Source organism: Schistocerca nitens, chromosome 9, assembly GCF_023898315.1.
Source record: "Schistocerca nitens isolate TAMUIC-IGC-003100 chromosome 9, iqSchNite1.1, whole genome shotgun sequence".
Taxonomy (NCBI): Eukaryota; Metazoa; Arthropoda; class Insecta; order Orthoptera; family Acrididae; genus Schistocerca; species Schistocerca nitens.
In genome coordinates this window covers 444,838,128-444,854,561 of record NC_064622.1, presented here as the reverse complement: position 1 = coordinate 444,854,561, position 16,434 = coordinate 444,838,128, and the positions used below count along the sequence as shown (strand labels likewise).

At 44.7% G+C, this 16,434-nt stretch overlaps 1 non-coding gene across 1 annotated transcript; it reads left to right on the top strand.

Moving 5' to 3' along the window:
• The first annotated feature begins 14,558 nt into the window (after window positions 1-14,558).
• On the top strand, window positions 14,559-14,663 carry LOC126204731 (U6 spliceosomal RNA). The gene has a single exon (XR_007540532.1). It is a non-coding gene; the product is annotated as a U6 spliceosomal RNA (small nuclear RNA).
• The last annotated feature ends 1,771 nt before the right edge of the window (window positions 14,664-16,434 follow it).

Sequence of the window (16,434 nt, the reverse complement as noted above, 5' to 3'; positions counted from 1 at the left end):
ACGGCCACATCGGCCGGCGAAAGACAAAAGTCTCGAGTTCGAGTCTCGGTCCGGCACACAGTTTTAATCTGCCAGGAAGTTTCATATCAGCACACACTCCGCTGCAGAGTGAAAATCTCATTCTGGAACAGTATAAATCTTCGATACTGGCCATCTTGAAACACCAAACAATTCTGGTCTCTTGGTTTCAGCCGGCTGTGTGACCGAGTGGTTCTAAGCGCTTCAGTCCGGAACCGCGCGACCGCTACGGTCGCAGGTTTGAATTCTGCCTCGGGCATGGATGTGTGTGATGTCCTTAGTTAGGTTTATGTAGTTCTAAGTTCTAGGGGACTGATGTTAAGCCTCATAGTTCAAAAATGGCTCTGGGCACTACGGGACTTAACATCTGAGGTCATCAGCCCTCTAGAACTTAGAACTAGTTAAACCTAAGGACATCACACACATCCATGCCCGAGGCAGGATTCGAACCTGCGACCGTGGCGGTCGCGCGGTTCCATACTGAAGAGCCTAGAACCGCTTGGTCACACCGGCCGGCTAAGTCCCATAGTGCACAGAGCCATTTGAACTATACTTGGTTTCTGAAGTACCCACTATTCGAGCATCAACAATTAGCCCGCTTTCCAATTCACTTAGCTACAACGTAATGCACCCACATCTACACAGAATACTGTCCTGACCACGAATGACACTTGGAATGTATTGAGGACATTGCACAGGTGCCTTTCGTGGTCAAATACAACAGGGCATCCTGCGGGCTTGGCCGGCATCTGTTTATGTTCAAGCAAACACTTCTCGCGGTGAGTCTATATTTTCTTTGACCCCTTGTATATTAGCGAGTGCAAAATGTCTGTCTGTATACTTCTGTACCATCCAAAACCTCTCTTACGTTATTCTCATATTACGTAGGCGACGGATGTGATGGACAGTCACTCAGCCTTCCAAACTAGGTACTCTTAATGCACCCAACTGGATTTTGCGAGAATTACCTAGACTTTCTTCCAAAGATTCCCATTGAAGTTCCCCTAGCGTCACTGTCTCATGAGCTATATCGACCCTTTACGATCTTAACACCGCACCTCTGAACTCAAGATTTTGTTGCACTAGCGTGTTGTATCCCTAGTCGACAAATCCTACAGAAGGTCTCTTGATTTTTCTTAAATTTGGATCCATTATCAAGCGCAACGTCAGAACTGCCTCTGTGGTACCTTCACCTTTCATGAGGCCAAACTGATCGTCATCTAACACATCCCCAATTTCGTTTTCCATTTCTGTATCCCGTTCTTGTCAACAACTTGGATGCATGAGCTGTTAAACTGATTGTGCGGTAGTTTTCGCACTTATCTCTTGGTATCTTCGAATTCTGTGGATAACATTGTACGGAAATTCTTATCTAATTCTCCAGTCTCATAGATTTTAAACTCCAACTTAGATAGTCGTTTGGTTGCCACATCCCCAGTGATTTTAGAATTTTCGAAGGAATGTTATTACCCGTTTTTCCTTGCCTTATCAAGAGTCATCCAAAGCTCTGTTAAACTCGGACTTAATAATGGCTTCTTTATGTCGTTCATATCAACTCCTATTTCTTTTTCGATCTCGTAATCAGATAAATCTTCCTCTTGTAGAGGGTTTCGATGTATTCTGGCCACCTACCTGCTCCCCCTTCTACTTTTAACACTGAAATTCCCACTGCACCCTTAATGTTCACACCGAATGAGTTCTTCCGACAACCATTTATTTTTCAATTTATCCACATTTTTCGTGCAACCATTGCCGCTTGACTTTCGTTCATTTCCCATTTTTCGTTCCTACGTGACATATTCCTCTCTCTTTTGTGCTTCCTCGTTATGATGATAGATCTCAGGTTGTTGAGGACCAGCACTCACTCATTACGAAGCCACTGCCGATTGTTGCATTCGTCCGTCGTCACTTTAGCCATTTGCAATTGTTTTTTGTTGTTACTTTAAACACAAATTGCACTTGAACGTAATATTTTGTCAAGGAACTAGGTCATCTTATTCCTCAAGTTTCCATATGTTCCAAGAACGGAAAAGTGAAAAGTTTATAAACTAGGTCATCTTATTCCTCAAGTTTCCATATGTTCCAAGAACGGAAAAGTGAAAAGTTTATAAACTGGAAATTCAATTGAAAACTGTAGTGCTTCATTAGAAATGATCTTGTTGTAGGTGGTATATCCTTGCCGCCCACAAACCTAAGAACTGGCATACCTAGGAGAGGATCCTATAGTTTAATGCGGAATGGGAGGAATCTGAAACTGGTACTAATCAAGTTTCTCGTATAAGTAATTCACTGCCGCTGAAAAAAATTATTTTAACAGTCCGGGAAAAAAAGTCCTAACTTCAAGCAGGAATCGTATCTCGATCCTTTGTATTAGTGTTTTTAGTCTTGACTTCTGAGCCACCAACCATACTATGTTGTCATGTCGTGGACATAAAATATGCTAATCCATAACATGTCTCTGTCTCCTGTAACATAAAAAGATGAACGGAAAGCAGGAGCAGTAATTTCCTTCCACTTGGAAGATTCAGCTGTCCAGAACCATCGACGCCTCAGTTATATTACAAAGTATCATCCAACAACAGTTTTCACAACAACTGATACATGTTTCTGAATAATAATGATCTCCTACTTGACATATGTCTCTTGTCATCTTATTTATGTAGCTTATCACAGTTTGTAGGACACTGTTTCTCTGCTACCCAAATACCTGTGCTAATTTTTGTTCTCTCTCTGTTACAGGTAAGACGACGGTTCGTTCACAGTTTGCAAGTAGACGCTGTGAAGGTAAACAGTTTCTTGTATATTATTCAGCTGTAACGTATTCATTTACTTTACATGCCCATATAGCAGTATGCGCATCCTGTATTTGGCGGCATTTGTATAGAACTGCCCATTTCATCACGCGTGAGCTGTTATTGAGCTTTCTGTCACCCTCCACAGCACACACCGTGTTTCCCCCCCAAGGGTGTATTCGTAAATGTTCTAGAAGTACAATTATTTTCACCTTAAACGAACTGAGAACTGGAAAAGATTATCATCACACACATTTAGTTTGTTTATCAAAGCATCCCCAGTGGCAAGTATTTCGAATGTGTGTTACTTTAGGACTATACAAGAGGGTACGGGTCTGTTTGATTCGTATGCTAAACAGATGTCTACGTTTAAGCATTACGATTTTAAAGATGATCTAACGTTTGTTAAAAATAATTACAGTAATCTTATTATTAATAGGGTTACAACATATGCGTATAGAATTAATGTTAGAGTGGAGCGTATAACTAATGACAGTGAGGCTACTAAGAAATTCTTCGATGAACAGGGACCGGTAGGAAAAGTTTACATTGTGTGTTAGTAACAAGCTAGATCAATTTAGTTTGCAAGGATTTGATTCAGCTGGTGTATAATGGAGGGAATATACCGGAAATAATGCATACAAATTTGTTCAGTATAGCAAACCAGAGCAATCTGTAGCTGTAGATGAAGTTAAGGATTGGCCTTGAATTGAAAATAAGTGTAAAGCAAAGAATATCCATTTTACATTGGTGTAATGATTAGTGGCAGGATTCTGATGCGAAATAAAGTAAAATATATACTCTACAGTGTGAAAAATGTTGTTGAAATAACATTATTTATTTATTTATTTATTTTTTTTTTTGAAAAGGTAGTGTAACGTTTTAAATAAACGTATTTTGTTTACAGCATACGTCTGCGTCGGCATCTTTTTACCAGAAGTTTTTCTAGTAGTCTCTGTTCCCCGAAGAATTTCTTAAAAGCTATCGCTTCTCGACAATGACGTCACATGAAAATTCTAGAATGCTACAATGCATTGAACCAACGTCCTATGTAGTAATCTTGTTTCTAGCCTGACGGACAGGCCTGTGACGCGAAGACGGGTGGGATTTCTTAAAAGCGATACGTCGCCTGCCACAGTTTCCGAGCAACGGCCCGTAGCGCCTTGCGGTCATCGCAGCCTGTCCCCGTGGCTAGCGACTCCCGCGCAACTCCTAACGCAGGACTTGCACCGCACTTGGGACACCTCGAATGCCCGTGCAGACAACTCAGTTGAAAGTTCCCGCCACTTGTCAGCGTGACGCAGCAGGCCGGACAAGGCTCCCGTAGGGGCGGCCGCGACTGTGCCCTGTGAAGCGCGCGGCAGAGGGGTGTTTAGCGGCGCCGCAGGGACCCCATTGTGGGCGTTTAGCACACTGTGGCCCGACAATCGGCCTACCTGCGGGCAAAAGCCGCCGACAAAGGGACGCGGCCCCTCTGAGGGTCGCCGACAAATTGCCCGCCGCAAATGAGCCGGAAACGAGCAGCGTGGGCGGGTGCGCGGCACAGCCGGCCATGTCCCACAGGCGGGGCAGCGATATACCGCCTCCACACAACGCTGGCGGTCCGCTTCCGTCGCTGTCGGCGGCCGTGTGGACAGTAGATGTTGCGAGCTGATGTAATTATGCCCCTTACAAAGATGAGTAAATTTCCACTGATGGTCTTTGCTATACTGATATTTTAGACAGCTTTGGAGACGCCATACTGACTTTTCGTGTTACGGCAGTATTTGAGGCCCCAAAATCTAGTAGTATGCCGCTTTGAGGCAACGGCACGTTGGAGATTTATTACAAACACGCAACGCTTACAATATCATACCGAGTGGGTATAACTAAACTTTTCCTAGCACGGAAGCTAATTACCATACGCGCGCCAAACTTTGTACCCTTCAAGAACATGGTGAGGAGAAATAATGCAGAATCAATTCATCTGAAATACTTTTAATGTGGTGCTACCGTACATCGTACCATTACATACCGGTATCATTATTGCTACAAAAAGGGCTCAATATAGCGCCCACTAGTGTCCAGAAGAGTCTGAAAGCGCACGATTACATTCTGCACAGCAGAACTAAGCACGCCTGCAGGTATGCTGGCTACCTCTCAGCGCTTCACGTCTGCAGATGTGAAAGTTCCCCTGCAAAAACCCTGTCCTTCAGGTAGCCCCACAACCAGAAATCACAGGAAGTGAGATCAAGTGACCGTGCCGAATTATCAGCCGATCGTTTCCAAATGCGTTTCGGAGAAGAAAGTGAACACGAGAGATGTGCTATGGGGCCTCATCTTGCATGAAAACTGTTGTGTTCAATGCGTCTCTCTCTTCTAGGGCGGGTATGACATGTTGGGGAAGCATATCACAGTAACGGTGGCCAGTCATACTGCACGTCTTTGGTCCTTGAGCGCCAACCTGTTCAAAAAAGAATGGGCTATTGATGAACGTAACCGTGAAGCCACACCATATGGTGCAAATGGTTCAAATGGCTCTGAGCACTATGGGACTTAACTGCTGAGGTCATCAGTCCCCTAGAACTACTTAAACCTAACTAAGGACATCACACACATCCATGCCCGAGGCAGGATTCGAACCTGCGACCGTAGCGGTCGCGCGGTTCCAGACTGTAGCGCTTAGAACCGCCCGGCCACTCCGGTCGGCACACCATATGGTGACAGGTTCACCATACAGAGGAAGTTCACGCACAGTGACTGGATGTGAAAATCCCCACACTCGGCCATTCTGTGTGTTCACCTCACCCTGACAGAAAAATGAGCTTCGGCTGTCTATAGGATGGTCAACTTTAATCCTTGTGAGAAAGTGGATGATGGTGTTTGGTTTGTGGGGCGTTCACCTACGCGGTTATCATCGCCCGTACAAATTCCCAACCTTTGCTCGGTCCAGACTCGTCACTTTCATGAATGATGATGAAATGATGAGGACAATACACACACACACACACACACACACACACACACACACACACACACACACACACAGTCATCTCGAGGCAGGTGGAAATCCCTGACCCGCCGGGAATCGAACCCGGGATCCCGTGCTCGGGACGCGAGAACGCGACCGCCAGACCACGAGCTGCGGACCCGAGAAAGTAGAGAGCGAAGTCTAGTCTATGGTGCAAGCTGCTGTCCGATATGAATCTTGTACGAATACCATTTGAGAATGGTTCGGAGCACCTTCCGTACAGTGGACCACGGGATGTTGAACTGTCGTGACACACACGCACACTGCCTGACGATTGGGAATTGCGTGCAGCGTTGTCTGTCATAGCAACAACGATTTCTTCAACCACCCATGGTGCAACCGGTCGTCGACCTCTTCCTGCAGAGACGCCCAGTTCATTCGAACTTCTTCATCCTGCTCCGCACAGCAGGTGAAGATAGAGGACCCTGCGTAATACTTTCAGTCGCCGATATTCTCGAAGTGCAGCTGCAGCATTACTGTTGATTTGATAATAGAGCTTCAACAAATGCCCTGCTCCTCTTGTCTAAGCTCATGTTGACACGTCAACAAGTGCACTGCAACTGATCTGGTCTGTGAGACTATGAATCACGATGGCTGATCACGGCACCTGGTGGTCATAGTCGGAACTGGATGGTGGCGCTGTGACGCATTGAAATCATGCATCCCAAACTCTGGACATTAATGCTCCCAAGTTTGGTATTCGTACGGTAATTAGTTTCTGTGTTATAACGTGCTAAATAGGGAAAGTTTAGTTTTGACCATTCGGTATGTCAGCTAATGACGCATCAGCGATATATGCATTCAAGAGGTACTACGAAAGCCGACACAAAAGACGAAAAACACATGTCTTCAGCACAGCGTAGAGGATTGACACGCAGAGTACAGAGTCGAAGAAAGTAAGTTCCTGTCCTACTATATGTTAATATTTTATCGTCTTAGCATTTTAACACATTCTGGGACTTCATTATGAACGTAATACAAGTATGTTCTGGAATATTACATGTTATTTACATTTGCGTCTCATTGGAAACCGAAGGATGAAAGAAATATTCGGCTGTTTATTTCCAGAAATGCAGCAATTTCCTAGTGTTTGGCTAGACAGGAACCTAAGAGACCGTTTAAACTCTTGTGAATGAAACGAACAGCAATAAAATTCATATTCTTCAATGTCGTGACGTCTCCAAAGTTGACGAAGAGTACAGCAAAGACTATCAGAGAAAATACATTCCCCTTTGTGAAAGGAATCCATCGGGCTCCAACGTTTCGTATGTCAGTACTAGCCAAATCCTGAGAAACCACACTCTGAAAATATGAAATGTGCAATGGTTTAGAAAGGCGTTATTGTCACGATAGATTGTTGAACTTATTTACAACATCTGCGACTGCATTTTCGTGCTCGCGCTCCATAATTATTACCGTCATCTGCTGTTGGTTAGTACATCGGTTATTGAACCCGTTTTTGTTCTCGAAGTACAGGCGGAATTATTCATTGTCTGTCGTATTGTCGGTGATAGGGAAGGTATTTTTTCGGAAACTCAGTGGAAAGCCTATCCGCCATTCACAATGCGTCTTTTGTAGCGTCTGCCACTGGAATTTGTTGACCAACTCCTCGCGTCGACTAAAAGACCCCGTGACGGATCGCGACGCTCTTCGCTAGATCTTGTCGACCTCTCTTGTTAATCCGAAGTACTAAGGGCTCCCGATTCATAAGCAACGCTCAAGAATGGGTCGAACAAGTGTTTTGCAAGCCGTGTCTTTCACGGATGAATTACATTTCCTTAAGATTCTTCCTGTAAATCTCAGCCTGACATCTGCTTGTCCTACTATTTGTTTCATGTGTTCGTTCTGGAGACTGTGAAGCAGAATGCCTTTAATAGGAAAACGTGGCGTCGAAGCCATAAAAGCCGGGGGAGCAGTGGGAGAAAGTCATTTGGTCGGAAGTGTCTCGTTTCACACTGTTTCCAACTTGTGGCCGACTTTGCGTCCCAAGAGTGAAAGGTGACGGGTATTCGGTGATGATCTGAGCATCCATATCGTAGTGTTCCATGGGTCTCGTGGTTACTCTGCAAAGCCGTATTACTGCCGAGAATTATGGGTGCGCAGGCTTCAAATGGCTCTGAGCACTATGGGACTTAACATCTTAGGTCATCAGTCCCCTAGAACTTAGAACTACTTAAACCTAACTAACCTAAGGGCATCACACACATCCATGCCCGAGGCAGGATTCGAACCTGCGACCGTAGCAGTCGCGCGGTTCCGGACTGCGCGCCTAGAACCGCTAGACCACCGCGGCCGGCTGGGTGAGCAGGGTGAGCAGGTCCATCCCACTGTACAATGTTTGTTCCCCATAGGTGATCCAAGACGACAGGTGCTCCGTTCACACAGGTTTTGTGAACACAGGGATGAAATGTCGCATCTCCCATCGCTATCACAGTCACCAGGGCTCAGTATGATTAAGCCTTTGCGGTCTACTTGCGAGAGACGGGTGCGTGATCGCTATCCACTTTTACTACTGTTGTCTGAACTTGGCGATATTTTGCAGGATGAATGGTATAAGATTGCCCTGAAGCCCTTAAAGGACCTGTATTTATCCAGTCCGAGAGGACTGCAAGCTGTTTTGAATGCCAACTGTTTTCGTACATCGTATTACGCATGGCAGAGTGTTTTTTTTTGTGTGTGTTCCCCTATTTTTGCCCACCCCTGCATATTAAGTCTCTTTTGTGATATGATGGTAATGATGATGATGATGGATTTGGGGCGTTCAACTCCACGATCTTCAGCCATCGGTCTGGATATTATCTTGTAGATCTCCGGGAAAAAGGTGGACAATGTCTGTTCCCAAGGTATAAGTTGCTTATAATGTGTTAAAATCCAACAACCAGGTGTAAAAACAAAAAAAAAAAAGACCGCCTTTATGATCACTAAATTATGACATTAAAATCGATTAATAAAAATGCTATATCGCCTCGTCGAGCTATCCACTCAGAGCTTGTTCCTCTCCCCTAACCTTTCGGAATGAAGAGATTGTGGACACGTCTCCACCCAAACTGAGAACTGCCCTTACGTCAGCATAGGAAACACATCTAGCTGAAACATGCTAGACCGAAAGTGGTATACTACAAACGTCGCATATGCGTGGATCTTCCCGCTAGAGGACGAAACCGTGTGTGACTGGACTGCGTCCTATCCCCTGTCTGATGATCACCACTTCCATCCATGAGCGCGTGTGGCATGACACCCGCCACGCCTTGGTGGTCGACTTCGCTGACAGTTAGAGCTTTTCACTACCTCACTGATGCATGGCTCTTCTACCAGGCAGGCTGAGGGAGTGCTGCCAGACGGCACGCCGAGTTCAGAGCAACACAGAACACGGAAGACCTGCCTTCTGTAATCGTCTGTGCTTGACAACAACAGCTGCTGATAACCACTCGCTGGTACACTGAGGATTTTTGGAAAGTAACTGGGATGGCTGCGTCGACCAGAACAACAGGTACACCTGTCTCCACACGACGAATTTGTCCTCGAGGTGCCGGCCGGAGTGGCCGAGCGGTTCTAGGCGCTTCAGTCTGGAACCGCGCGACAGCTATGGTAGCAGGTTCGAATCGTGCCTTGGGCATCGATGCGTGTGAAGTCCTTGGGTTAGATAGGTTTAAGTAGTTCTAAGTTCTAGGGGACTGATGACCTCAGATGTTAAGTCCCAACGGATCTGCTGCCATGGAACCTAGGACAACGGTGCCGGCGTCTCTTCACTGACGAGAGCAGGGTTTGTCGGACGCCTGACAATCGTAGATTGGCGATGTTTTACAGAAGATCGAACTTTAGCAGGGTCTTTACATTGAGGTGGTTTTCATAGTTCCCACAACAAAACACTCTCTCGAAATCTGCCAGAAAAACCAAAGACATTCAGGTCGTACGCCAAGTGCAACAATGGCAAGGCAGTATCCATACCTCCACTGTGTAATAAATACGGTAATGTTACCGGTGACAGACCCACTAAAGCGGAGGTACAAAATAAGGTTTTCCGAAATTCCTTCACCAAAGAAGACGAAGTAATATTCCACAATTTTATTCAATAACAGCTGCCAACATGAGTTGCTTAGAAGCAGATATCCTCAGTGTAGCGAAGCAGCTTTCATCACCTAATGAAGACAAGTATTCCGGTCGTGATCGGTGCCCAAGTAGGTTACTTTCCCAGTTTGCTGATACAATAGTTCCATACTTAGCATCCTATACAATCGCTCACACCGAAGGTAAGAAAGGGGATAGGAGTAATCCGCTGAATTACAGACACATATCACGAACGCTGATGTGCCGTAGGATTCTGTAATATAAGTCGTGTTCGAACATTATGAGTTATCCTGAAGGCAAGAACCTATTGACACATAGTCAGCACGGATTCAGAAAATATTATTTTTATGAAGAACAACTAGCTCTATATTCAGGTATTGAGTTCTGTTAGCCGAGTAAAACAGAAGTGCTATCTAGCACCCGCAAAGGAAGTATTTCACACCCTCTGCTGTTCCTAATCTACGCGAAACGAGACAACTGACTCTAAATAATGAAAAGTGTGAAGTGATCCACATGAGTACTAAAAGGAATCAATTAAATTCCGGTTTCACGATAAATCACAGAAATCGAAAGGCCGTCAATTCAACTAAATACCGAGGTATTACAATTGTGAACAACTTCAACTGGACTGGACATATATAAAATGTCGTGAGTAGGGCGAACGAAAGGCTGCCTTTTATTAACAGAACAATTAGTAGATGCACCAAATCCTCTAAAGCGACTACCTACATTACGCTTGTCCGTCCTCTGCTGAAGTACTGCTATGCAGTGTATGGGATCCTTACCAGGTAGGACTGATGGAGGACATTGAAGAAGTTCAAAGAAGGGCAACTCGTTTTCTGCTTTTGTGATATAGGGCAAAGAGTATCACAGATATGACACGCGAGTTGGGGTGGCGATCATTAAAGCAAAGGTGTTTTTCGTTGCGGCGAAATCATTTCACGAAATTTCAGTCCCCAACGTTCTCCTATGAATGCGAAAATATTTTGTTGAAGCCAACGGACATAGGCAGAAATGAACATTGTAATGAAATAAGATAAATTAGAGGTCGCTCGGAAATACAGGGTGAGTCAAAAAGGACTTTACAACTTTAGAACGATATAAAAATTTATTGAGATAACTTACGGGAATCGATAGATGTTTCATTTTACAGCAAACAACCTAAAGTTTGATCCACGTAGTACATCAGTACACCATTCCACCACCAGGAATGCGAGCGTAGTGCACAGTTAAAATGGCTATTTTTCGCTGGTGCGGAGCGTGCTCGCTGTATGTTTTGGTTTTATGAAACGAAATCTGCACCAACTGTTCGGCGTAAATGTCACACCGAATACGCTAAGGAACCTACAATTTACTCTTGGCACAAGATCTTTGTTAAGACGGGTTGTTCACAAGATACGCCCGATTCGCTGCAAAGAGTGTGGGAAGAAATTAATTACGGAGGGATATTTTCTGCATCACAAATGGTAGTTACATAGAACAAAACTGACACTTGATACTTTCCTGTGAAATTAGTTTGCGACAAAGTGACACATGTACCAATTCTGTAAGTTACCTCAGTAAATTTCTATATCATTCCAAAGTTGTAAAGTCCTTTTTGACTCATCCTATAGAGTAACAGTCTGAAAGTGTTTCGACGAACCCTCTGCCACTCACTAAAGTGTGAATAGCACAGTAGATATGTAGATGCAGAAGACCGTGCTGGCGTGCACGTATTGTAACGCGGCTCAGCATTCGTTCGTAATGGAGGTGGGTCGGCCATGTTTTGGTTCGGTACCACGTACGGATGTCAGACGCCTCTGTTCGTTGCCAGCGGTATTTCGAGGACTGTGCAGTGTCGGGACTATTTTCTAACCTATTGTCCAGCCGTACAGTTAACACGGTTCGTCTTTCAAGATAATAGAGGCAGAAATCAGTCGAAAGGCCTGGAGTCGGCAGATATGAACTTGATTGAGCAAATTTGGGACAGGTAGACACTTGCTGTGCGCTGTCACAAGAACGCTCCCCACACACTGGATGACTTCCACAGCAAGCAGCAGACGACCACCTTCTGGGAAGGGGAGGGGGAGGGGGGGTGCCAGGAGGAGCCAAACGCGTTACAGGCTGGTTCAAGTGGCTCTGACAAGGGGTGGCCGCCAATTGTGAAATTCAGATTCGATTCATACTGCGCATAATAAAAGATCATGGCCAGAGGTGTAATGTGGCAAAGCACCAAGATGCACTTCTCAGCCGTTGTCGAGAAAATCGACAGTATGCGGCGGCTCGTTTCGGCCCATTCAACATCTGTCCTTCAAGTGTAACGAGCGAGTAACGGAGTTTATATTTCATACCTGCCACAGAAAATTCTATTCTAATTCGCACGTTTGACTTCGCTATACGTATTCGTTTCGGAATATCGTTTCTACGTCTTCCGTTAACTATACGTGGTTAACATTATGAAGATAATTAATAACATTTGTTGAAATACAACTTTGTTTGCGGAAAACATAAGGATGTTCGAAGTCGCCAGTTTTTCCACGACAAACTTATTATTTGCACAATTGTTGCAACTGATTGCCGGGAATTTTATATATATATATATATATATATATATATATATATATATATAGTGTGTGTGTGTGTATACACACATTTGAATTACAAAAAACAAATACTAAAAAAAAAAGTTGCATGGTGCGAGATTGGATCCGGCGACCTTCGGATTACGAACCCGAGCGCTTACCGCTGCGCCACGAGGCTGTAGAAAATTATTAATCGTAGAGAGTATTTCACAGCAACGGTTTATTTTAACTGTCGATTTTCTCGACAACGGCTGAGAAGTGCGTCTTGGTGCTTTGCCACATTACACCTCTGGCCATGAGCTTTTATTATGCGCAGTATGAATTGAATCTGAATTTCACAATTGGCGGCCTCCCCTTGTGAGCACTATGGGACTTAACATCTATGGTCATCAGTCCCCTAGAACTTAGAACTACTTAAACCTAACTAACCTAAGGACAGCACACAACACCCAGCCATCACGAGGCAGAGAAAATCCCTGACCCCGCCGGGAATCGAACCCGGGAACCCGGGCGTGGGAAGCGAGAACGCTACCGCACGACCACGAGATGCGGGAAAACGCGTTACAGAATTTGGAGCTGCAGCACGGTGTACAATATTATCCAAAACACATTTTGATTTAGATGATGTGGAAAATTTGCAGTTTGGTACGGACTGCCTTTATTTCGATTATTTTTGTGTGTTTGATTTAAGTTAACTCATTCTTTTATGTTCTAATCACCATTGTTTTATTCTTTGCTCCCATTGAATCACAGACACATGTCCGCAGATATTCAGGAGTAACAGTACTTTTTGAGCGGTTTAGTTATGCTCCACTGGTCCTTTAATGGAAGCGAACTTGCGTATCGTTACGATGAAACAAAGGATACTTGCAAGAATCCATAGTGCGTTATAGTACACCACAAATGGCACAGGGAGAAGCGATGACTTTGGTAAAAAAGAGCCGACTGCCCGCTCAGTCTCGACTTGGGAACAGAACGTGTTATTAAGCTATATCCAGGACGTTTATTTGACGGTGCTGAAGCGTATACTGAACGTCTTAACTTTGCGCCTAACAGGAAAGGCAGACGTCAACGACCCCTCTGGAGGAGACAGCAGTTTCACGGCCTAACGTTTTAATAGAGCCTCTCTCATAGATTAACGCAGTTTTGTAAACATGCGGAGCGAAAGCGAGGTAAATCGTTCCGACATGCTTGGCTCTGTAACATTACGTGTTCTCCTCTTCTGTTCATTATAAAGCTGCGCAGCTGTAGCAACGTGCGACTAATGGCATATTGATGTTGGCCCAAGGTGAACATACAAGGAGATGCAAAAGTAATAGGAAAAACGGAAATCTATAATTTAAAAGTTCTGCCACGAGTAAGTCGTGTGTTTTACAGCAACGCGCAGATGGAAATGGCTTTTTTGTAGTAATGAAAAAAAAAATGCCGTTCATATGAGAAGATTTGAATGAGATTTTCTTGTCACAGAGGACGCAGCATGTTATCTTGTATGAAGTATTACCAATAGATTCAGAACTAACGTGAGCTAGGAAAAGGTGCCGCGAGCCCGTACTGTTCGCGCTGTATATCAATGACCTTGCAGACTATTCTGATAGTAGGAACCTGAGGCTCCTTACAGATGATGCAATTATCTACAGCGAAGTACTATCCGTAATAGGGGCACAAAATATCAATTCAGATCTTGCAAAGATTGGCAACTTGCATAACATGCTAAGAGAAGCAGAACTTGCATTTCACAAAACGTGAAAACACATCAATGAGTCAGAGCTGGAATCAGACAATGCTTACCAATACCTCTGCGTGCTGCTCCCGCGAGGTCTGCGGAAATGACATTAGTCACTCTCCCTGCGCTCTCTACGGGAATGCAATGTAAATGGATCATAATATGTGATACAACGGAAGGAGTTATAGTTATGACTGGTGTCTCTTTTGTTGGATAGGCGCGACGGCTATTTGATGAAAAAGTTCCAGTGCGGATGCACAACCAACGTCCGAACTCTTACGAAAGTCAGAAATCTCCAAGTACGAGAGTATTGGGCGGCTAGCAAGAAGTTGGGAATTTGAATTTGCGTGAGAGCGTGTCGGGATGAGCTAGGCGGTAACAACCTTGCAATCAAAGAAAAGTACTCGCTTCGGCTTGGAACCATAGAGAGAAAATTAGCGTGTCCTCCGCGCGTGGTTGACACGTAAAATCGTGAAGCGTTCCGCATTTTTTAAACCCGAGTGCTGGAAACTGATCCGCCAGGTACTGGCTTTCCTCCTAACACCCCCCCCCCCCCCCCGCCCTTTGCTTCAATTGTGCCCTTGGACCTCTTTCATCCCGACGCCGTCCATTTCCCGCTGACCCGGATGAATGTGGTCAACTACGTACAAGTAATGACGATACACTACGTGTACCCCGATGGTGGAAAGGAAGTGCTCGGTTTGTGGCTATACATGATGGACGAGTTCATGATCTTAACGAACAGAACCCAATACCGCAACCTTTTTCGTAACTATTTGGGATCCTCATTCGTGGACCCACCGCCCAGCTGGTGTGTGGCGGGTGTGAGAAGAAGATGACCTGCAGCAGTGATGTTTCCACGATTCCCATTCGCTAACAGAAACAGTCTCTGACAGTGTGCAGCGGCGCCGGACATTCCATCGATTGAATATGGCCCTTTTTCGTTCACATTATCGTCATATCTTTTGGCGTATGGCTCCCTTGTACTTGCTGATTATTTTCTAGCTTTGCCTCCTCCACCCTGGCGCCAACTGTGCTCCTCAATTATATAAAAAAGAAAAAAATTAAATAAAAAATTAAACTCGGTGGGCGGCCTGAGTTCGATTCCCGAGCGATGCATTTGTTTTAAATTTACTGTTCCGTTCCACTGCACAAGAGGTTGCACAAATGCAATGATCATTTTTGCAACCCAGCAAAGAAAACTTTTTTAACATTGCTCTTGGACTGACACAGAGTTTACTTTAATTTTTCGGCCAAATGATTTCTTTTGGGCAATCAGGAAAAAAACAAAAAGGAGAAAACGAAAAAAATAGGCGGTTAAGACAACCGTGACAGTGAAGCGGAGCATCTGGGACCAAGTCTTGGTGCGCCATTAGCTTTCAACTCTCACCGTTGCATTGCCGCAAAGCACTGTGAGGCTAGAAATCATTATTTCCTTCCTGTCTCTTTCCCAGCCCCTTTCCTTTCTATTTCTTTCATTCCAATTATTGGTCTGCGATTATTCATCTTTGCAATGTCTCCAAGAGTGTGGACGCGAACAGCACGGCGGTTTCGTGGTTTAAGATCCTGCTCTCAAGGCAAACATTTTTAAGATACAAGTGGCGATACAAAAATTTAAAAAATGAAGAACATTTACATATGTTTTAAAATATATGAATCTTCATATAGATAAGGCTTACCGGCCAATGATCTTCTTCAGTGCGGATGCACTCACATTGCCCGAACTCTTACGGGAATTGATAGAATGACTGCCGCGGCCGGCCGGAGTGGCCGTGCGGTTCTAGGCGTTACAGTCTGGAACCGCGAGACCGCTACGGTCGCAGGTTCGAATCCTGCCTCGGGCATGGATGTGTGTGATGTCCTTAGGTTAGTTAGGTTTAAGTAGTTCTAAGTTCTAGGGGACTGATGACCTCAGAAGTTGAGTACAATAGTGCTTAGAGCCATTTCAACCATTTGACTGCCGCGCGTAATGAGTATAATGGGCAGGGGCACGCAAATGTATTGTGTGGACAGTAAGTTGGGAATGTGGGTCTCACGGGGAGCGTGCTAGAGATAAGTACCTGCAGTCGCACTATCCTCTGTATCTTCAGTGGCTCAGACGGATAGTCTGCCATGTAAGCAGGAGATCCCGGTTTCGAGTCCCAGTCGGGGCACACATTTTCAACTGTCCCCGTTGATATTTATCAACGGCTGTAAGCAGCTAAAGGTCTGGATTACATTGTAATATGTTTTAAAATGTCGGAATTACGCTTTTTTTCAAAC